The sequence below is a fragment of the Pristiophorus japonicus genome, chromosome 11 (genome assembly GCF_044704955.1).
Source record: "Pristiophorus japonicus isolate sPriJap1 chromosome 11, sPriJap1.hap1, whole genome shotgun sequence".
NCBI classification, from domain to species: Eukaryota; Metazoa; Chordata; class Chondrichthyes; family Pristiophoridae; genus Pristiophorus; species Pristiophorus japonicus.
In genome coordinates this window covers 114,238,094-114,262,822 of record NC_091987.1, presented here as the reverse complement: position 1 = coordinate 114,262,822, position 24,729 = coordinate 114,238,094, and the positions used below count along the sequence as shown (strand labels likewise).

Below are 24,729 nucleotides of genomic sequence, written 5' to 3'. Positions count from 1 at the left end.
TCGGTTGATGCAATGTGCTATCATTCATCGTGGTCTTCCAAATCAGCCTGCTGCCTGCGCTGTGTGAACCCAGTCATGCAACCCACCCTGCCCCCTCCTCTGTTGCTAACCATTTGTCCGTTCTGTTATATTTTGCAGAACTTGAGGCCAATCCTGACGATGCAGATGATGATTCAAACAAGGACGAGCATGAAGAGGAGAACATCTTCCAATCCCACCTGCCAGACCAAGAGCATGGGGGGAAGGGGAGGGGATGGATGAAGCCCCCACTGTTATACTCACTTTGGAGGAGGTGCAGGTGCCGCCCATTGAGGTGCCAGCCCCTTTCCTGAGTGGTACGAGTGTTGCTGGGACATTCCATGGTTTCCGACAGTTCGAGGCTGCAGGTCTCAGTGGGATACAGCAAGCACACCCAGGGCCCCACAGTCCGAGGCTGCGGGTCCCAGTGGGGTGCAGTGAGGCACACCCAGGGCCCCACAGTCCGAGGCTGCGGGTCCCAGTGGGATGCAGCGAGCCACACCCAGGGTGAGTAGGGGAAGGAGAGCTCGACAACGCTCTCCTGAGGTGCAGGATCTACCAGATGAGGTTCAGATGATGGCAATGAATGAGGAGAGCATTGACCTTACGTGATCACTCCTGGACACCATCAGTGGGGTGGGTGATGAGATATCGGGATCGGGACTGTCGGGAGAAGTAACAATACTCTCACGAGAAATGGGAACATTGTCCGGGAACATGAGGGAGGGAATGTCTCAGGCAGCAGATACAATATCAATGCACACGAGGGAGGGAATGTCGCAGGTAGGTGAGACACTGTCAGGGCACATGAGGGAGGGAATGTTACAGGTAGTTGAGACACTGTCAGGGCACATGAGGGAGGGAATGTTACAGGTAGTTGACACACTGTTGCTCAATATGAGGGAGGGCATGTCACAGGTAGTTGAGACACAGTCGGCGAACATGAGGGAGGGAATGTTGCAGGTAGTTGAGACACTATCAGGGCACGAGGGAGGGAATGTCGGAGTTAGCTCCTGCAATAAAGGAACATGCCCAGACCCCGAGCCCATTGACAGAATCAACTGCCACTCCCACTCCAATCCCCAGACCAGTCTCTGAAGAGGCCCAAGCCGGGCTTTCCACATTACCGCCTGCCTACGCCCCTCATCAAGAAGTGCGCATTACCCGAGATGCTCGAAAGAATAAGCTTGGTACCAACCCAAGAAACGCTGCGCCACCACCTGCAGGGATGGAGTCAACAAGACCAAGCACAGTGGGCGTTCTTAGAATAAGATGGAGGAGAGATGGATGCAGCCTTTCTTTGCTGTTGTTGTTGTTTGTTGTTGTTACTGTTGTAACTGTTCTCAAATTAAAAGTTTTTTGTAAATTATGTAAATTTACAAGTTTAAAAGTTTGTAAGTGATCTTAACTGAAAACTTTAAAGTTTGATACAAGAATATTTTTATTAAAAGGTAAGTACAAACAAATGTTTGTTAAATTTTTGAATAAAATATATTTTAAATTATAACTGAATCATTTCCATTAGTTGTTCCATTAACACAACACAACATTACAGAACAGGTCCAAATAGTAAATATGGTCCATGTGGAATAGTTGCCACTGAGCCGTCAGGGATGAACTGCTGGTGCAAGGCTCGAGCAATCGTTAATTGGGCACGACGGCCCGCCCTCCTCCGCTGTCGTGCTCCACGTTCAGGTAGTTGCATGGTTCCTCGTCCTCCTCATCATCATCTGCAACTTCCTCCTCATCATCAGCCACTCTCACCTCAGATGGGTCTTCTACTAGCTGCTGCTGCTGCCTCATGATGGCTAAGTTATGCATCATGCAGCACACAACAGTGAACTGACCGACAATCTCAGGGGACAATTGCAAGTAGCCTTTCAAGATGCCAATGGTCCACTCTATTATGCTGCATGTCGCAATGTGCAACATATTGTATTCCCAGGTTACGCGTAGGGGCGTCATGAGGCAGGTGGCGAGGCCATACCCTTTGTCTCGCAGTAGCCAGCTCTTCCCTTCTGGATGTTGCTGAAACATGGCAGATATAGCGGTCTCGAATAGGATGAACACATCATGGGTACTCCCAGGGTATCTTGCATCAACTGACATGATGCGATGCATATCGTCACACACGAGCTGCACATTCACGGAGTGGAAGCCTTTTCTGTTCCTATCCATCTCGGAATCCTCCAAAAGGTGCTCGCAAGTCGATGTGGGTACAATCAATGCAGTCCTGTACCTTTGGGAATCCAGTAATCCTGGAGAAGCTCACAGCCCTTTTACACATTGCCTGGGTGGTCATGGGGATCTTTATGTTGTCATTTCTCCAGGCATATAGTGCAGCAGTCACCTGCCGAATGCAAATATGTGTTGTACATTGAAAAATGGTGCACACCCCCCAGTGTGGCCTGGAATGATCCAGATGCATAGAATGAAAGTGCAGCTGTAACCTTCACTTCAACTGACAAAGCAGTCCTCCTGACACTTCTAGGTTGCAGGTCTCACTAACTAACTTACAGATCTCAGTTACAATTTATTTGCGGAAACGTAACCTTCTGACACAGCCTGCATCACTCAGGTGCAGGTATGAATGCCTGTCTCAATATACCAGATGTGGGTAAGGCCTCCTTCCCATCATCCTACGTGCTCTGAGGTTCCTCATGCGATGACGTTGAATCAATTGTCTCCTCCGCAGCACCATCATGCAGAAGGCTTGCACAAGGTATGGCATTGTCAATATTGCTCCCATGATTAAATTGTACCTAAGGTCGATGCCTTGCTATGGACCACACCCAAGTCTGAGCATGCGCATTGGGCTTGCTTAGATCGGGAAACCCCCAGGCTTCATCGGATACATAGTGGCATAATGTAAGGCTTCTTATGCCTTTAGTTCGGCTTCCATCCAGCCCCCCACACCAACCCCAGGCTTCATTTGATGGTGTTTGCTGAATAGTGTAAGGCTTCTCATCCCTTCAATTCGGCTTCCACGCAGCCCCCCCCCCTCGCCCACCACCCCCTCACCAACTCCCCCGTGTCCGGGCAAGGGACCGATTCTGCCGGCCGACGCTCCGACCCTTGAGCCCGGTTTGGAGACGTTTGGTGGTGGTGTGGCACTTTAAAAAAATCCAAACTTAAAGAATTGCATGAAACTTCCATTTTCTGTGTTTTCAGCTGGAAAATTTTAAGCTTGATGATGCATATTTGTGTGTTCTTGACTCCCTCCAAAACTTCGCCTAAAAACAATGGCGTCTTTCACAGCCGATTTTTTGATGTGTGCTGGTTTTTCTTAAATGCCCAGAAGGTTTTTTTTGGGAGTGGTCACACACGCCGTCCTAGGAGAATTGTAAGTTGGCCAAACTTGCATAATTGTGAAAAACTGGTGCAGACATCAGGTTACCCCGCCCCCCCCCATGACACAAAAAAAAATGACCTAAAAAAAAATCATAACTGAGTTATGCTGACGCACAATCTTTGGGGAAACTTGGATTTTAAAAGTTAGGCCAAAGAAAGTGGCGGGTGCCAAACAAATGGCGCAAATCACTGGGGAAAACTGAGCCCTATATATTTGCCTTGGACGGGGTGCAGCATAGATTCACCTGAATTATACCGGGGCTTAGAGGGTTAACCTATGAGGACAGATTGCATAATCTTGGCTTGTATTTCCTTGAGTATAAAAGATTGAAGGATGATCTGATCAAGGTGTTTATAATGTTAAAAGGATTCGATAGAGTAGATACAGAGAAACTGTTTCCTCTGATGAGGGAATTAAGAATGAGGGTACAGAGGGCTAGAGTTTCCTCTCAAATCGTCCATTTACCACCCAGAAATACAAGTTTCATCGAAAAAAACACATTTACCGCCCAGATACCACCTGGCGGTAAATTCCAGTCATTATCGCCAGGCGGTATTCGATACTGTCCACCCATATATTACCGCCCAAATACTGCCCAAAATGGAAGTTTCATCATTAAGATCCGTTTACCACCGGACCTTAATACCATCCTGAAAATGTAGGTCTTACTGGATCTTAAGTGGGCGGTATGGACACAGATCTGACAGGTTTGTTTGATATTACACAGATCTTTATAGTTCTCCACAGTTTGATGTATTTTTAAATGAATTGTAGTATTTTCTAGTGTTAGGCAATAATATAAATGGTCCAATAAAGCCTTATTTACTCCTTTAGTCCCTCTCACTCACTAGTCTCACTCACATTACCCCCCCCCCCAGTCTCTCTCTCCCCACAGTCTCTCTCACTGCCCAGTTTCTTCCCCTCCCAGTCTATCTCACCTCCCAGTCTGTCTCACCCCCCCACAGCGATCTCACTCCCCCCCCCACCCACAACGATCTCACTCTCTTCACCCCCAACCCCCACAGCGATCTCACTCTCTTCCCCCCACCCACCATCACCACAGCGATCTCTCCACCCCCCCCAGTGATCTCAGGCCAGCAGTCTCTGGCCTCTCATTGATGCCTCACAGGGGGGTGGAGCTTGACAGCCACGCGCGCGTGTGCACAACTTGGGAGCTGAAGATTCCCAAGTCCATAGGCCTCCTTTGCTGCACTCCGCCCGTTGCACTTCGCTCCTGCACTGCTTCGCCGCCACTGATATGGAGCACCCGAAAACCGCGGGAGCGCGCACCAGCGGCATTCGGCGGTTGAAAAAGACACAACTGCCGGAACACCGCTAAGAATCGGGCGGGGGCGATTTAAAAGGAAAATCCAGCCCAAAATCTTAAAATTAGAGCTTGACCATTGGAGGAGGGAAATCAGGAAACACCTTTTCACACAAAGGATAGTAGAAACCTGGAATTCTATCTCCCAAAAAGGTGTGGATGCTAGGACAATTGGAGCTTTCTTAACTGAGATTGATAGATTTTTGTTTGTTAAAGGTATCAAGAGACACGGAGCTAAGGCGGGTAAATGGAGTGGAGGTATAGATCAGCCTCGATCTAATTGGATAGTGAAGCAGACTCGAGGGGCTGAATGGCTTACTCATGTTCCTATGCAAAACACCCAGGAGTAACAGTAGACTCATGCTTTCAATGTCATGATTATGTGGATTTTCAGCTAACTGAGACCAAGTAGGCTAAAAGTTAACATGATTTTATGATAGAAAATTCATGACACGATTTTTTCTGCATCATAAATTATGTCATTTGCATCCTTGGAGCCAGATTGCAACCTGATGAATTAAGGTGTTGGTGTCATAGTAAGGGTTAGCATGCTCTACAATAATTTTACTTCTTGCATAAATTACAGTTAAAAAAAAAATCTAAATTTAACTGCAATAGCTAAACTACATTTACGAGTGGCACAATAAATTAGCATGTCAACAAACCATGCCACCATGGTAGGCATATGCATTCCCCACATAGTACCCCTGCAACCTTGGTTAAGCTCTCACAGGCTACCAATTAAAGCCAAGGTGAGTAAGTGAGGTGGGATCAATTGGTGAGTCAATCAAGGCCACTGTAAGTGAGGTAGAATCAATCAGTGAGCCAATCAAGGCCATTGTTGAACACCTCTTCGTGCCTAGCTCAACATTAGGAGAGGTTTGTCAGTAGATTACTTGCTTGGTCTCTTGGCTGCAAAATTGTTTATGACAGAGAGGAACTGAACAGGAAATGAAATTATAATAACCTTATAACGTAGAATTACTTATAAAAGATTTTTAAATATCGGACAATAAAGATGTTTAAATATCTTTGTTTAGAAGTATAAAGTTACTTACTTGACAAATTTGTGACTGGAAGGGAACACCTACTGCAACTTGCTCAATGACATATAAAGTTAAAATATGCTATACTCTTAACTTTGTGGTACAATTATTTTGATACATCTCCATTTACTAGTACAGCTGATTTCAGTACATTTTCTTTCCTCAGGCCTTCTGCTAGTCACTCCCCACCGTTATAGCACTCATGCCTTATACACTGCTCAAATCCTAAAAACCAGGTGAAATTTATTTTTGCTCATTGTGCCTACCTGCTCATTTCTACTGCAGAGTCCAAAGGGATCTATGTTTTGTTTCCTGTGAGGGACAGTGGCTGCCTTCAAGTTGCGTAAGACGTTGGGAGCTGGTATTATCTCTGTGGCTGCTGCTCTCTGCTACAGTAACACAGCTGGGTTGGGCGCTGCAGCAGAGTCTCATGTGACTTCAGTCACCGGTGGAACTTGACTCATTCATTCATATCTCCATCTTCAGTACATTCTATTAATCACACAACAGAACCCTGTCTAACTACTAATCATTGATGTATCACTTATATCACATGCTACCAGTGTGACACTGCATGCTCCCTGAAAGTTATTTTTAAATCAGTAAATGAATTAACCCTATGTGTACTGCATCTCACACATAGATATATGCATAGAAAGAAGAAAGACTTGCATTTATATAGCGCCTTTCAAGACCACCGGACGTCTCAAAGCGCTTTACGGCTAATTAAATACTTCTTTGGCATGTAGTTACTGTTGTAATGTGGGCAACGCGGCAGCCAATTTGCGCAGAAGCAAACTCCCACAAACAGAAGTGTGATCATGGCCAGATAATCTGCTTTTGTTACGTTGATTGAGGGATAAATATTGGCCAGGACAACGGGGATAACTGCCCTGCTCTTTTTCAAAACAGTGCCATGGGATCTTTTGCGTCCAACTGAGAGAGCAGATGGGGCTTTAGTTTAACGTCTCACCCGAAAGACAGCACCTCCGACAGTGCACTGCACCTCAGCACTGCACTGGAGTGTCAGCCTAGATTTATGTGCTCAAGTCCTGGAGTGGAAGTTGACTTTCTGACTCAGAGGCAAGTGTGCTACCCACTGAGCCACGGTTGACACAAGGGATAAGCTCTTCGACAAAAGCAATCATAAATGGCTTTGATTTTGAATTGTGCTACACATTTAATTGCTTTTATAGAAAGTTTTTATACAATTATCTCTCCAATATTCTCTCGTCCAGTAAATTGCCTTACTGGTTATTGGTTCCACAGGCAGTGGTCACCCACGAGTACAATTCCCAAGTGGCCAGTACTCTTGTGTTTATTTAATCACAGCCAGGTCCAATTCTGTCCACCCATGTGCATCTCCAGCAACGGTTGCTCTGTGATGCTCAGGAGCAGGAGCTCTAGCTTTAGGGCCTATTGTAGTTTCCCTACTGGCTGACGTAAGCTAATTAAACACAGATCAGGGATCAAGGCCTGGAAACTACCTGGTCTGTATGGTACAGAGACTTCACTTCTGAGCCATTTGGGAAATATTTCTTACATTGTTATAAAATATTCAAGCACTTGAAACTGAAATAAAATATGCAGTGTACCCACTAAGTAGTATCTTTTCTCTGGGCTAGGTCACTTCAGGTTGGTTCCTAGGCCAATTCAATATCACAGCAGCCACTGCAATCAATGAGGCTGCTTTGGGACACCTCCCTGTAAGTGATGTCACTGGAGTGGCCTAGAGGTGAGAGACCTAACATGGAGGGTCTCCAATCTGGCAAGACATTTGTTGTTGTTAAAAAAAGTATCAATTCATACTTTTATACCTGTATATTTTTTCCAATAGAGAATGGGAAAGTATGTTTCCTAGACCTTCCTTTTCCCGTTAAGAAATGAAATATGCATCAACCTTGAAAGCAATAAGTCATTCTTTGTCCTAATATTCTGGAGAATGTGAATAATCATGAACACTTATCCGGGAAGATAAGTAATTATACGAATTATTCAATTCAGTTTTTACAATTATATACGAGAGCATTTCGGTCCTGATGGAGTGATATTTTTAACATTGGCATGTTCTGACCATACTTCCAGTCGCTGTCTGTGTTTCGCCATGATGCTCAGTCTACTATAAATACAATGTTCTCTTGCAAATAATATGTACAATTCTGCACATAAAAGGAAATTTACTCCATGTAAACAATATATTTGCGTAGTTTTACTCAAAATTAAACCTGGTAGTTGTTCTGAAGCGCCTGTAACAGTTTTATGGAAAAATATTTTGTTGTTTTCTGCACCAGGAGGATGTCATCACTGTTTCTTTCTCCTAACAAGGATGATGTTACACAGGACAAAATGGCTTGTGTTTTCTCATTTTGCTATGTATATAAACTGCCATAGAATGTTAGCTGATGCAATAAAAATTCGATAAACCAAAGTATTGCAGAAAGTTGTACACTATCTCCCCCGATGGCTCAGTTGGTAAAGCCAAGATGTAACTGAGCCATAAAAGGTCCCAGGTCTGATTTGTAGTCATTGTTGAATTATCTGATATTAGCTGGGTGGTAGTTGGGGCAATATAATTATCCTCAGTGGTCTTGGAAAATAGAGGATAAAATAAACCATCTCCTAATTTGTACTCAATGGGACATTGGGTAAGGGCAAGATTGGTCTCAGCTGTGATGTCTATGGTCGAATTTCCTGTCTGTGTTTCTCCATGATGCTCAGTCTACTATAAATACAATGTTCTCTTGTAAATAATATGTACAATTCTGCACATAAAAGGAAATTTACTCCATGTGTAAACTCAATAATACTCAACCAAGTTTCAGCTTCGGTTCAGTGGTAGCACTGTCATCTCTACATCACTTGGTTGTGGGATCAAGTTCCACTGCATGACTTGAGCATACAATCTAGGCTGATACTTCAGTGCAGTACTGAGGGGGTGCTGCATTGTCAGAAGTAAGCTGAGACATTAAACTGAGGGTCGGTCTATCTGGTCAAGTGAATGTAAAAGATTCTATTGAAAGAATAACAGGGGCTTGCTCTGGTGCTCTACCTCACATTGATCCCCCAGCCACCATCACTGAAGAGGATTATCTGCTCATTTCTCTCACTGCTGTCTGTGGGACTTTGTTGCGTGCATACTGGCTGATGTGTTTGCCTACATCACAGTGGGGACGACACTTCATCCTGAGGACGTGCAAGATGCTATATAAAAGTGCATCCTTTAATAGGGCTCACACATAATGAATGGTTACTTGGGCAAATACTAGAGGGTGACTGGTACAAATGGAATCAAACCCAGCAACAATGAATGCCTTCAGAGGAGGAGGTGGGGTAAAATGGGTATAAAAAAACAAAAGTTACACAATATAGATTCAGATTTAAAAAAAACATGATCACCATGATGTAATTATATTTAAGTACCACCAAGTCATTGATGAACATAATGAAATCCCTAGTTAACACAAATACATAGTTATTCAAAACTAAATGCAAAACTTACTGAGTCAACTTTACCTGACTTTTTCTCTAATCCAAGTCAGGAAATAGGGAAGAGAGATTGTTGTCCCTGGATTTCCAGGACTTCTCCCAAGCAGTGGAGCAGGATCTGCACTTGCATTAGACGCATGCCCACGTTCCATTTCTAATGAGGTGGGGAAGGGGGTGTTCCTGGCCTCCTGCCTCAATTTGCTATTCTTGCGGCTCTAGGACACCCAGACATAGTGGTGTCTCAAGAAGCTTGCGCGTAAACCCTCTCAAGTTTGAGGTTCTCAGAATGGCCCAATAGCTGTGATGTATGTAAACATTACCAATGTGTAAGACTTGCCACCAGGGGGCGCACCTGTGGGAGACCCAAGGGTCACCTGCACACCCTGGGCAAGCAGTTATAAAAGGCAAACGTAACAATTGGTGACGAGTAAAAGATCACGAACTTTCATGCAGTTATGGCTGCCATTGGTATTCTTGAGAGATTTGTTGAGGGTGATAATTGGGAAGTCTTCGTTGAGCATCTTGACCAGTACTTCGTGGCCAAAGAGCTGGAAAAGGCAGAAACCGTGATCAAGCACAGGGCAATTCTCCTCACCGTCCACGATACATGGCCTCATCAAAAATCTGCTAGTACTGACGAAACCAACGGACAAGACATATGAAGAGTTGTGTACTCTGGTTTGGGAATACCTCAAGCTGAAGGAGAGCATCTTGATGGTCAGGTATCGCTTTTATACGCACCACCGCTCTGAGGGCCAGGACATGGCGAGCTATTTCGCCGACCTAAGATGCCTTGCGGGACCGTGCGTATTTGCTGGATTTTTGGGGGAAGTGTTGCGGGACTTTTTCATGCTTGGAATCAGCCACGAGGTCATTCTTCGCAAACTGCTGTCTGCCGAATCCCTAGATCTGAACAAGGCCATCACGATAGCCCAGGCTTTTATGTCCACGAATGATAACACTAAATAGATATCATTGCAGCAATGGAACTCACCGGCAAGTACTGTGCATAAAATAACGCCTTCAGCAGACAGAAGTGTACATGGCAGGGCCTACACGCCTGCAGAGGTCAGACCTAGGATGACTCAGAGTCCGCCGTGGGGTGTGAATGCAAATCCATTAACACATGTTTGGTGCTGCGGAGGTAATCATTGAGCCCATCAATGTCGATTCAAACACTACGTGTGCAAGGGCTGTGGAACAATGGGGCACCTCCAGCGAATGTGCAGACGTGCTGTGACTCACCACGTGGCAGAGCCGGCAGAAGATGATCGATCCGGCGTGGATCACACTGAACGTGTAAGAGAGGCAACTCAACCCGAGGCTGAAGAGGAAGTGTATGGGGTACATACCTTCACCACCAAAAGCTTTCCAATAATGTTAAAAGTCAAATTAAATGGCATTCCAGTTTCCATGGAATTGGACACGGGGGCGAGTCAGTCAATTATGAGCCAGAAGGCTTTTGAGAAACTGTGGGGCAACAAGGCACAAAGGCCAAAACTAAGTCCGATCCACACCAAGCTACGCACTTACATCAAAGAGCTCATACCAGTCATTGGCAGTGTGGCAGTGAAGGTATCGTACGTTGGAGCTGTGCATGATTTACCACGATGGATTGTACCAGGCGATGGCCCAACGCTGTTCGGCAGAAGCTGGCTAGGAAAGATCCGATGGAACTGGGACGACATCAAAGCACTGTCTTCAGAGGATGACGCCTCATGCGCCCAAGTGCTAAATAAATTCCTGTTGTTATTCGAGCCAGGCATCGGCAACTTCACAGGCGCCAAAGTGCAGATCCATCTAGCCCCTGATGCATGATCCATTCATCACAAGGCCCGGGCGGTTCCATACATGATGCGAGAGAAAGTCGTAATCGAGCTGGTCAGACTCCAACGAGTGGGGATCATATCGCCAGTCGAGTTCAACGAGTGGACCAGTCCAATTGTTCCGGTGTTGAAGAGCGATGGGACGGTCAGAATCTGCGGGGACTACAAGGTAACGATCAACCGAGTCTCGTTACAGGACCAGTACCCACTACCCAAAGCGGATGACCGGTTTGCAACGCTAGCAGGGGAAGTCGTTCACCAAGCTGGATCTAACCTCTGCTTACATGACACAGGAGCTGACTGAACCTTCAAAAAAATTGATATGCATCAACATGCACAGAGGACTATTCATATATCACAGATGCCCCTTTGGGTTTCGTTCAGCGTTGCCAATTTCTAGAGGAACATGGAGAGTCTGCTGAAATCGGTTCCGCGCACCATGGTGTTCCAAGATGACATCTTGATCATTGGCTGCAACACCATCAAACATTTGCACAACCTGGAAGAGGTTCTCAAGCGACTGGACAGAGTGGGACTCAGGTTGAAACGCTCCAAGTATGTTTCCTGGCACCAGAGGTCGAATTTCTGGGGAGAAAGATTGCGGCGGATGGCATCAGACCCACGGACTCCAAGACGGAGGCCATCAAGAATGCACCCAGACCACAGAATGTGATGGAGCTGCGTTCGTTCCTGGGACTCCTCAACTATTTTGGTAACTTTCTACCAGGGTTGAGCACTTTGCTGGAACCAATGCATTTATTGCTACGCAAAGGTAATGACTTGGTTTGGGGTAAAGCTCAAGAGACAGCCTTTAACAAGGCTAGAAACCTGTTATGTTGCAACAAGTTTCTTGTTTTGTATGACCCGTGTAAACATTTAGTACTAGCTTGTGATGCATCTTCGTACGGGGTCGGTTGTGTGTTACAGCAAGCCAATGGGTCAGGCAAACTGCAACCGATTGCATATGTGTCCAGAAGGTTATCTAAGGTTGAAAGAGCCTACAGTATGGTTGAAAAAGAACCATTAGCATGCATATACGGGGTTAAGAAAATGCAACAATACCTATTGGGGCACCGGTTCGAGCTCGAAACCGACCACAAGCTGCTCATTTCGTTGTTCTCAGAAAGCAAAGGTTTTAATACCAATGCTTTGTCCCGCATCCAAAGATGGGCACTAACTTTATCTGCGTATGATTATGAAACTGCCACAGACCAGGCACGGAGAACTGTGCGGATGCTCTCAGTCAGCTACCATTGCCCATCACCGGGGAGGAAATGGCGCCACCTGCAGACTTGCTCCTTGTAATGGATGTTTTTGAGAGGATCTGAACTAGCCAGGACCCGGTGCTATCACTAGTAAAAAGCTGTGTCCTCAATGGGAGCTGGTCGGTGGTCGCAGGGGAAATGCAAGACGAAATTAAGCCGACGCAAGGACGAAATGTCCATCCATTCGGACTGCCTCCTATGGGGGAAATCATGTAATTTTGCCAAAAAAAGGCAGGGAAACGTTTATACACGACCTTCACTGTACCCACCCAGGCATAGTCATGATGAAGGCTATCGCCAGGTCGCACGTTTGGTGGCCCGGCATTGACTCGGAATTGGAGTCATGCGTACACCAATGCAATACTCACAGTTCAGCAATGCACCAAGCGAGGCCCCACTGAGTCTGTGGTTATGGTCCTCCAAACCGTGGTCAAGGGTCCACGTGGATTTCCCTGGCCCCTTTCTAGGAAAGATGTTCCTAGTAGCAGTGGATGCTTACTCAAAATGGATTGAATGTACAATAATCGCATCATGTACATCCACTGCCACCATTGAAAGCCTCCGGGCCATGTTCGCCACCCATGGTTTGCCCGACGTCCTTGTTAGTGACAATGGACCATGCTTCACCAGCTCGGAATTCAACAAGTTCATGACCCGCAATGGCATCAAGCATGTCAGGTCTGCGCTGTTTAAACCCGCATCCAATGGCTAAGCGGAACGGACAGTCCAAACCATCATGCAGAGCTTGAAACGCGTGACGGACGGTTCCCTGCAGACCCGGCTATCTCGGATTCTGCTCAGCTACCGCACGCGACCCCACTTGTTTACCAGGGTTCCTCCTGCAGAATTGCTAATGAAGAGAGCACTAAAAACCAGGCTCTCCTTAGTCCACCCGGATCTTAATGATCATGTAGAAACCCGGTGTCACCGGCATAACGTGTACCACGATCGCGCGTCTGTATCACGCGACATTGAAGTTAATGACCCTGTGTTTGTTCTTAATTATGGTCCCAAATGGGTTGCTGGCACTGTGTTAACCAAGGAGGGGAACAGAATGTTTGTTGTCAAACTTTTGAATGGACAAACATGCAGAAAGCACTTGGATCAAACCAAACTGCGGTTCACTGACAACCAAGAGCAGTTTGAAGAGGACATTACCATCACTGATCCACCTACATACACCCAACCAGCAATCGACCTCGCGGTCAACCACGAGGATGAACCCACCATGCCAGGACTTCAACTCAGGCAATCAACCCGGGAATGCAGAGACCCGGATCACCTCAAATTGTAAGTAACTTGTACATAAGACTTTGAGGGGGGGGGGAGGGGAATTATGTTATGTATGTAAACATTACCAATGTATAAGACTTGTCACCGGGAGCGCACCTGTGGGAGACCCAAGGGTCACCTGCACACCCTGGGCAAGCAGGTATAAAAGGCAGTCTACCATGCTGCCTCCTCACTCTGGAGTTACAATAACGAGATCAAGGTCACAACAGTTTGAGCTTAAGAGATACGGTCTTGTGGAGTTATTCTAAACGTAACAATAGCAGGAATAGAACTCAAAAGGAGGAGCAAAGGAGGGTGAAGAATTACCCTGAAAACTCCTATGGTTCATCCAGCAGCAGTCACTGGTTCTAGCCGTATTTAAAAGGCCATGACTCCAGGTATGCCTTTTACGAGACCCAAGGAAAAGAGCTTGGCTGGTGTACACTGTAGTCCACAAATCCACAAGGGTCATAGTGGAACACACCTTCAGAATCCTCAAACAGTGATTCTTTTGCTTGCATTGATCAAGGGCCTAACAATGAATCAGCCAGGAGAAGAAAAGCAGCAAGAAGCTGAAGAAGAAGAGACCAATCATAAGAAGGAAGAATTGCCTGAAGAACCAGCTGCTCAGCACGCCTCATTTATCAGAATCTAATCACTAAATCTTTCATTAATAGCTTTTATTCCTGCCAGTGCATAACAGTTCCTTTTGCACAATCCCAATCTCTATGCCAAATAAAGTTTGCTCTCAATTGGACCCAGCTGTATATCAGCAGTCGTGAATGCAATCTTATTTGACCCCAGAAACCTGAATCAGTCCATTATCAAAGAACTGTCAGAGCACATTCCAGTATCAATCAACCCTTGTTCTGTATGGGGCTGCTGTGTTAATTGTTTTACCCTGGTACTTCCCCTTAGTCAGAATGTATGGTGTGTCTTCCGCTGCCTAATTTTCTGCTCCTTATAATGTCCTGCAATCTGTGGAGGTGAACCCTCTAGTCAACAATGATGTGTTTCACGCCTTACGCTATTGCTGTCTAAATCTGATGCCCCAGCAGCAGACCAAGCTCAAGGTCTCCATAGTAATCAGTCAAAGCATATGTGGGGGAAGCTTGGCCCGATCTTAGAACCTTGGCCAATGTGTGCTATACTGCAGGGAGCAATGAAATAACCACAATCCCCAAGCTGTTCTCCAGATTGTTCAGATGGTCAAGGGGAACTGCATAGATTCAGGCAGTAAGCTTCCTGGTAATGCTCCTAAACTGTACAGGCTGCATAACATAGTCTTAAATGAAGTGCTGATGTTGAGCTGTCATAGAATGTTTGCAGGCAGGTTTTGTGTGGTCTGAATCCATGGGCACAACGGCTTAAAAAGGTCTAAAATTGGTTTTCTGGCAAGGAGATTGTGGGGCCGAAATTGCCCTCCGTTGCACGTTGAATTAACTGGAAATTTACCGTCTGGCGGGAGTCAGAGGGAAGAGCTGGAAAATTGGGTTCTTTAACTCTGACAGCATCTTCCTGCGATTTGGAGCGCTGTTTGAGGTAGTGTAGGGGCGGGTTTGCGAGGGAGCGGGACGGCGATGACGTCAGCGCGATGCAGACATGCCATGTTGCGCAGGCGCGTCGCGACTTTCCTCCCCTTCATTTAAAGGGGATGGACGCTGCAAGGCCGATGTGGAGCCCACCAAGGAGGGGTTCGGCCGGGCCAGCAGCCCGGCATTCAAGAGGAGCTTCCGGGCTGCCTGTTGGTGGCCAGGCTGAACCAGCGGCCGTCATTGCTGGGCTGACTCAGGAGTCGGCCGACAATTAAAATAAAATGGCAGTGGCGACAGTGCGTCCTCACCCTTTAAAGGCGGCCGCACCGCCCAGCCAACTGGCAGCTTCCCGCCTTGCGAAGCTGCCAGGGGCATTGACCGGCGGCGGCCATGCTCCTGCGGGGCAGTAAGGGGTTGCCACCGGGTGGTAAGGGGTTGGCACGCCTGTATCTTCTCCGGTGGGGCGGAAACATGGGGCACGCCGGAAACCCGTTTCGGCCACCCCCGGCTCAGGGGCAATTGCGGATGGGTCGGCCCTGTCACCTGCCCCCAGGCGGAAACGCCTTACCACCCCATTAGAGGTAACGGGCCTTAAAGAAGGGGGCCATTTCCCCCCCCCCCCCTTTCTTCTGCAACTCCACCTGTACATTTTTCTTCTCACTTATTCTCAATGCTTCCCTTATTGTTTCGTCTTACAGTTCTCTAACAGACCGCCTCAAAGTGGATATATCTGGGTGTCACAGGAACGGGTATCACAGGTGCAATGAGGTGCTAGGTTGAGGTTGTATATTTGGCTCGGCTGCATCCTTCTCTTGGGCACCCGGAGGAGCATAAGAAGACCATACGTTACAATAGTTACAGTAACACACCCTTGAAACAGTCTCCGAGTCAGCTATTGGGCTAAGAGAGCTGGATTGAGTAGCATAGACACCAGGAGATTGCTCACGGACACCCACCTCCCACAATCAAAATTTAAATAGCAACAATATGAAAGGAACTATAGTTAACAAAAATGTTTAAATTTGATGAGTGAGGACAATGCTACCACTTTTCAGGATGTATTTATCTTCTGACCTTGTGATAATGTAACTCAATGTAAATATTTAAAAAATGAGTCTGAATCAGTCAATTGATTTTAAAGAACTCTTGGTTACACTATTCTCATTGTAACACACTTCTTGTTTGGTTCCCAAAGTGTGTGCTTTACAAGGGAAATGTAAGTAGATTGACAGTCAATACAGCACCCAGAGGTGAGGTGGGAAATCCTTGGTAGTCATTTAGCTGGTGTCTTCAACCCTTATCAGGAGGATTCTCCTCACCGGGCCATGAAGAATAAGCCAAATTGTAGGAGCCACAGTGTACCTTCCCAAAAGTGTCATGTGGCCTGGCCAAAACTGTAAACCTCTATAGGTGCATGCTTTTAAAAGTTAAAAATCAACTACAACAATCTGAAGAAAGCAGCTGCCACCTACATCTTTTCCAGAACAAAAAAACAGTACTGGTCAGAAAAGAAAACTGTTAAGTTTTAGATGCTTCTTACAAAACGAACAAAGCAAGGCGTTTACTTTTTCCCCTGTTCCCACCTTTCTTGCTGGAGACTCATGTTAAGTTTTGATTCCACAAGCAGCAACAGCCTACCATGGGGGAGGAGGGTAATCGCAGCTGAGCTCTGCCCTTTCCCCACTCTCGCTCTCACATACACACATGGATAGTGATCAGGTGCAGAAATCTTGGTTGTTTTCCCTTTCGTTAGAGGCATTCAAGTCATTTACTGTACACCTATCACCACCCCCGTTGAGATCAGCTAACTCACCTCTAACCACAGCCTTTCCTAGTCTGTTTGGTTTAAGACAACACTACAACATCAGGCAGTTAATTAGGTACCTTGGGAATTTGTGGAGAAATAATAAACAGAAAATCGTGGGCTGTCGCGCCAGTGATTTCCCAACATGTGTTCCCTTCGAGTGCCACTCCCTGCTGGAAATGCCAGATTCCAGAGTCACTCATGGGTCCTTGTGCAAGATCAGTAATGAGAGTAAACCAAGATTAAGCAACAATCCAATTAATTCCAAGGTGTGGCTGAATGGAATTAAATGCTTCTACAGCCAAGTTAGTAATTCTTTATTTACCTTTTTTACTTGACAGGCGAGTCAGTCTTTTGCTCAACAAGTATATACTCATTTAAAGTAAACAAAAATAACGATCATTAAACGGACCTTTTTTTAATGCCCCTATACCATGTTCTAAGAGGCTCGGGCCTAGAAATTTGGGTGGATTGTGCCACCCGTTAGCACCATGAAATGGCGAAAAAGCAGCAGGCGGCGCTCTTCTGAATCACAATAGTGCCTGCTGCCGCAAAAGGTGTTTTGGCAAAGTTAACGGCCATGAGGAGTCTGGTAGGACTCGTGAGTATGGACGACGGAACCTCAAACACCTCCTTTGCCAAGGTTCTTCTTTTAAACCTTCATTTTTTGCTCATCGGTGGCAGTGGTTGGGGGTTGCATTTTCTGGCAGCTTTCCAGGAGACCTACAGTATTTCTGGGTCAGTAAATCAATGGGTGAACTCCATTACAAATGATTGGTGATAAAATCTCTTTTATCTGCATTCATGTCATAAACAAATTTTAAAAATCAACAGACATCGGGCGGCAGCTAATATTTTTGGAGCACGTATGGCAAATGTTCGGGTCGCTCTTTTCTTCCCCGCTCCTCTACACTGACAGTGGGAGACCGAGCCGACCTTTGGCCTCCTCCTGAGATTAGCGCTGCAAAGAGCTCGCTGCACTGGCAAATCACCGCCACGCTGATGATAATGATGACCAGGCAGTACCAAAATGCCGGGACTGGCTGCGCTCTCTGTTGTGCAGCTGTGTTGTGAAAATATTCATATGTTACCGATCATTTAAAGAAAATATCACAGTCTAGCTATAATTTTAAGATCCATCTATTTCTGGATGCTACATAAAAACAGTACACAATGCGATACACAAAATGACAGATCGTGAAACAGGAGCTGTGGGAGAGTTAAAACCTTTAGGGAAATTAAATAGCACATTATCTAAATCGCGTTAATCCACAGCCTCTATTGCCACTATCCATGATATATAATACAAATTTCATTTAAAGTAAGTTATTTTTAATATTTTTTAAAAAGCTAGTCTGAGAAACAATGTTAATTTATCTGGTGACTTGACTTCATTGCAATGTTAACCATAGATGATCAGTGTAACACAGATCGTTTACACAATGAATGACCTAGTTGCATAACATGAACGTTAAAGTTTGAGTTAGTGATTGCAATAAGAAATAAAGTACATCATATTATTTATAACATGAAAGTGCAGTGATAAGTGCATTTCATAGCATTTAATATTTTGTTTTTCTACTACACCTTTAATAAATTTCAATTTAAGAGATGATTCCACAATTCTGTTCTTTGAATAGTGCCATGAGATCTTTAACACCCATTCGGACTTGCAGATGTCACAACTGAAGGATGACACTTCAGACAATGCAGCCATCTCTCGATACATAGAAACATAGCAAATAGGTGCAGGAGTAGGCCATTTAGCCCTTCGAGCCTGCACCACCATTCAATATGGCTGATCATGCAACTTCAGTACCCCACTCCAGCCTTCTCTCCATAAAGTCCACATCTAACTCCCTTTTGAATATATCCAACGAACTGGACTCAACAACTTTCTGTGGTACAGAATTCGACAGGTTCACAATTCTCTGGGTGAAAATGTTTCTCCTCATCTCGATCCTAGATGGCTTACCCCTTATCCTTAAGACTGTGACCCCTGGTTCTGGACTTCCCCAAAATCGGGAACATTCTTCCTGCATCTAACCTGTCCAATCCCGTCAGAATTTTATATGTTTCTATGAGATCTCCTCTCATTCTTCTAAATTCCAGTGAATATAAGTCTAATCGATCCAGTCTTTCTTCATATGTCAGTCCTGCCATCCCGGGAATCAGTCTGGTGAACCTTCGCTGCACTCCCTCAATAGCAGGAATGTCCTTCCTCAGATTCGGAGACTAAAACTGCAAGGTGCGGGCTCACCAAGGCCCTGTACAACTGCAGTAAGACCTCCCTGCTCCTATACTCAGATCCTCTCACTATGAAGGCCAACATGCCATTAGCTTTCTTTACTGCCTGCTATACCTGCATGCCTACTTTCAATGACTGATGTAGCATGACACCCAGGTCTCGTTGCACCTCCCCTTTTCCTAATCTGTCACCATTCAGATAATATTCTGCCTTCCTGTTTTTGCCATAAAAGTGGATAACCTCACACATCCACATTATACTGCATCTGCCATGCATTTGCCCACTCACCTAACCTGTCCAAGTCACCCTGCAGCCTCTTAGCATCCTCCTCACACTGCCACTCAGCTTAATATCATCTGCAAACTTGGAAATATTACATTCAATTCCTTCGTCTAATTCATTAATATATATTGTAAATAGCTGGGTTCCCAGCACCGAACCTTGCGGTACCCCATTAGTCACTGCCTGCCATTCTGAAAGGGACCCGTTTATTCCTACTCTTTGCTTCCTGACGGCCAACCAGTTCTCTATCCATGTCAATACATTACCCCCAATACCATGTGCCTTAATTTTGCACACTAATCTCTTGTATGGGATCTTGTCAAAAGCCTTTTGAAAGTCCAAATACACCACATCCACTGGTTCTCCCTTGTCTACTCTACCAGTTACATCCTCAAAAAATTCTAGAAGATTTGTCAAGCATGATTTCCCTTTCATAAATCCATGCTGACTTGGACCGATCCTGTCACTGCTTTCCAAATGCGCTGCTGTTACATCTTTAATAATTGATTCCAACATTTTCCCCACTACAGATGTCAGGCTAAACGGTCTATAATTCCATGTTTTCTCTCCCTCTCCTTTTTAAAAAAGTGGGGTGACATTAGCTACCCTCCAATCCATAGGAACTGGATACTGCACGTAAGTAGCAGCTCAAGAACTGGAGTGGAGCTTAAAACTTCTGACTAGGTGGGGTTGCTAACACTTTGAAATTCCAAAAGTTCATGGTTTATGTTGCTTTGAGGTTTTTAATTCAGAAACAAAATTCAGATTGGCAGGGAATTAATTTATGAACAAGTCCTGGCACGTTCATTTGGGTTTAGAAGTGAAGGATAATTAGCCTGCATTCTGGAGCCAATATAAAGAGTGAAGGAATTTTCTCTAATGATATGAACAGCAGCCAATCCGGAAGAACCAAGATATTTATAGACGAATGGTCAGCTCAGTTCAACCGAATAATCATAGCTCCAGTAAGCACTCCAAATTCCAGCTCTGACTTACAGCAGAGGAGTAGGGCCCTCTGGGATTAGATGGTGAGTCCAGGCTTGTAGCAGCCCGGAGTATTTTTGTGGAGCCTGGAGATACACCCTGCTCCTTCTGACTCAATAAAAATACAAGTGTAAAATATTTTTGTGGTTGTTTCCCGAACGGCCAACAGTGGTCCCTTTAAAGACAACTGTTTAGGCCACTCAATGCCAGCACATATGGGCCATGCATGCGTGATACACGTTCCACTCATGTATCCCTTAAAATCTCAATCAGTGTCCTAACTACATCATTGAGATTTCGATTTGCATGGTTAGAGCCAGGCACTGCAGCCACCCAGGGGTAGGCCCTTTACAAAATGGTGGCAGCTGGAGCATTGGCGGTAAGTCTACCGACCCCATTTTAAGGCCTTTAGCACCTACGGTTAATACGGTTTCAGTGATGTTAAGATCGATCCCTTTCTGTTTCCGAGGCATCTGCTGTTTTTGATCCATGCACTAAGTGTGCAAAGGTTTTGCGATTTGATTCTCCCTGCCTCTCAGGAGAAATGCCTTAGTTACTTGGTACAGCGGAGATTAAAAATCCACTTTGCAAATTATTTCCTAACAATTCCTACCATCATAAAGCACCAATGGGCTTGCATGTACGAGCAAGTTTAAAAAAAAAATCTTACTAATGAAACATTTTGTGTCTATATGAATGTTTGGATAAATGTTTTTGTTTATCATTCTTCAAACTGTGGTCCTTGCTGGCAAGGCTAGCAGTTATTCCCCATCCCTAGTTTCCCTTAGAAAAGGTGGTGATGGGCCTTCTTGATCCGCTGCAGTCTGTGTGGTGAAGGTACTCCGGCAGTGCTGTTCGGTCGGGAATTCCCGGCTTTTGATCCAGGGACAATGAAGGAATGTTAATTTATGACCATGTGTGGATGGTGCATGATTTGAAAGGGAATGTGGAGTTAATGGTGTTCCTGTGCACCTGCTGCCCTTGTCTAGGTGGTGGAAGTTGTGGGTTTGGGAGATGTGCTCAAAGAGGTAGTGCTTTTCTGACTTGGCCATGCTAACTTTGTGATATTATCTGTCATCTGCTTAACAAGGACCAATCATATCCCAGAACCATAAAAAGTGGTTGCTGAGCCAACTCTACAGCCATGTTTCCTGCACTTCAACCTAACTTGAGAGCAAGTGCCCTTACCACCTGTGAGTAATGCCAAATGGGGTCAATCTACTGGTATAAACATAAAATGTACACTTGCACTGAAGATTAATTATAGAAACCTGAACAATATAAGGATCATAACGGTTTAATGAAACCATAATAACCATAATAAGGAAATTATTCTGCTCCATAATATATAAATGCGAGACTTAAATATAGACAGTGGCTGGTTTCAGTTTGTGTAAAATTATTAGAAGCTGTTAAAAACTAGGAATTGTTTTTCATTCCATTCATCGCCACATACTGCAAAACTGAACCTACAAATAAGGATAGAAATTTGTGACCCCATTCCATTGCTGTAACTATGGTAGAGATGAATCGCACCTCGCCAGTGGCCTAGGACCCTGACAACAACAGCTTGCATTTATGTAGCGCCTTTAACATAGTAAAACATCCCAAGGTGCTTCACAGGAGCGTTATCAAACAAACTTTGACACCGAGTTACATAGGGGATATTAGGGCAGATGCTTGATCAAAGAGGTTTTAAGGAACATCTTAAAGGAGGAGAGAGTGGTGGAGAGGTTTGTGGAGGGAATTCCAGAGATTAGGGCTTAGACAGCTGAAGGCACGTCGCCAATGGTGGGGCGCCGGAAGTGGGAGATGCACAAGAGGACCGAGTTAGGGGAACACAGAGATATCGGAGGGTGGGAGGGCTGGAGGAGGTTACAAAGATAGGGTGGGGCGAGGCCGTGGTGGGAGTGAAGGAGTGTCAAGGGTGAGATGAGTGACAGCTGCTCCTATTTTCCTGAACTCCCAAGTAACAGACGCTCACGTGCCCACTTTTATGCTAATGTTCCCCATCCCAAAATTTGGGGCGTAGTCACTGTTCGGCCAGATAGGTGGCCAGAAGTCCTGCCTCACTGCTACTTCCAGCACTGGTGTGAGCTCAAGGAATTTCAGCCCATCTCGTGCTCAGTTTGTCTGTCACATTTTGGTGCTGCACTTCCTATTGCCTGTTACACTTTCACATCACTTATCAAGTGTCACACTTAAGATTCTGAGTCCTACTTTCAGCCGCCTATCATTGTCAACATTTCTGATAAAACACAAATGAACGGGTGCAGAATGCATAAATTAGCATATATCAAGCATGGATTTAAACCATCAAATGTGAAATTCTAAAAATTACAGATCTAAAATGGGCTGTTGCAACAGCTATCAATAAGAGGCAAACACATAAAATCTTTTTTGTTCGGTATTTTGTTCCCTTATCCTGTGAACTTTGGATTCAAATAAAGTCACTGATATAGTAAAGGCATGTAAAAATAACAAATTGCACAATAATATTAAACATACACATAAAATTCTCTTTTGTAATTTCAGTATTATTTTTACTTGGAGGTCTTGCAGTTGATATTTTTCCCAAAGCTATCACTCTGTTAACTAAAAGGAATTTCCTTCCATACCTGGGCCTACAGCTCCTAGGATGTGTTGTCTGAGCATAAGAAGCAAGCAGGGTTTCAGTTTGATCATCTCAGTGCAATTGGCAGTGTTTCTCCTCATGCTGCAACAATATTTCTCAAATTTCTTTGTTTTTCCAAACGACTTGAAAATAAACCGGAGAATTAATTTTTTTAAGTGTTTTTTTAAGTTAATACATAATTTTTACCTCTGACAAAAGATCCTAACTCAGATACAGATAACAAGAGAGGCAAGAAAACCTATGTTTTTTTTTGATAATACTCAGACTTTGAAACCACTCAATGATTACAGAAAATGTATCGGTCTCAGTGGAAAAGTCGAATTTTTTCTTTGATGAGTGTATAACACATCAAATTCCAGTGAGGAAATTCATGTTGAAGCCATTTCCAATGCCTGTGTGCCTTTAAATGGTGTTGCCTGAGCTTCCTTGTGCTTCTGGAGCTAGCCCACAATGCACCAGTGAGTTGTCACTGACCTCATTTACATGTGGCACCTGTTGGCCATCACTGTAGATGGGAGTTCCCTGGATTTACACCTGCTTGTATGAGGGGCGGCAACTGCCAGGATTCAGCTGGTACTGGGGTAAATGAGGAGTTCCCGACAGAGAAGAGTCTGCAAATCTTTCACTGAAACTTTCTGTCAATAGGAAATGTTTTCAAAGTTTTTTTTTGCATTTTGCCTAGACACCTGCACTCACTTCTGATTGCCTTTCAGAAGGTCAGAATTTCAGCAGATTTTCAGACCGCTCCCATCTCCTACCCACAGCAAGGGCTTCTCAGGGGCAGGTATGGTGTTTGCTAGGGCACACTTTAGTATGCCACTATCATGGATGGGCAATAACATGACAGGATGGAGCAAAGGAGCCTCAGGCAACATTGACTGCAAGAGACATCACTGCACCTCTCACCACTGAAGGCTTCTCTTCTGAGGAATAAAGTTTACCTTTCACACGGTAGCCCTTCCTCCTTCTACCACCTCCCACTTGCCAATAAAGAGACATTTCCAGAAAACCGCTACCCATCCCATAAGATGACGTCAGCCCTCTTTGCTCTACATGGTCATGTCAAGCGTCATAGTAGTGAAGACTTCAGCATCACACAAGTGCACCCTTTCCTGTATGACTCTAACCTTCATCACCAACAAAACACCACATCAGTGCACATGATACTTTATCACAGTGAATTCCAAACTGTACACAATTAACCTACTCTTTCTTTACACTGTGCTTCCCCTGAATGCCTTCATGTGCCTTGTTCACCTACTCCCATGCTCTAGGTGCTAGGATCACGGCAGTTGGTTGACTGCTCATGCTCTACAGAAGGCTCATGAGACTGAGGTGGCCCTTGCCTCATGCCAAGTTGGTCTTTGGCAGCTTGGTGTCACCTCCCACATTCCACTGGTTTACTGCTGTGAGGGGATGGCTGGAATCCTGGCATGTGTTGTTATCCTGAGAGAGCAGTACCCTACAACTCCTGGACGGGTTGGTCCTCATCATCCTCCTCATCCCATGTCACTATTTGCCGAGATGGACCTGCAGGTAAGGAGGGTAGAAGCCAAAAATGGGTGAGCATCACGTCATGGGGATTAAGGAGACAGAGATGGGAGTGGAAGGTTGTGGCTATGCAGTACTTCATAAGGATGCCAGGGCAACAG

At 45.1% G+C, this 24,729-nt stretch overlaps 1 protein-coding gene across 1 annotated transcript in view; it reads right to left on the bottom strand.

Moving 5' to 3' along the window:
- Nucleotides 1–6,126, bottom strand: part of rab9a (RAB9A, member RAS oncogene family) — a 90,852-nt gene extending 84,726 nt beyond the window's left edge. Inside the window, exon 1 of the mRNA XM_070893889.1 lies at nucleotides 6,007–6,126. The gene's annotated coding sequence lies outside the window, so the exon portion shown is untranslated. The remainder of the gene's footprint in view (nucleotides 1–6,006) is intronic.
- Nucleotides 6,127–24,729: the final 18,603 nt, after the last annotated feature.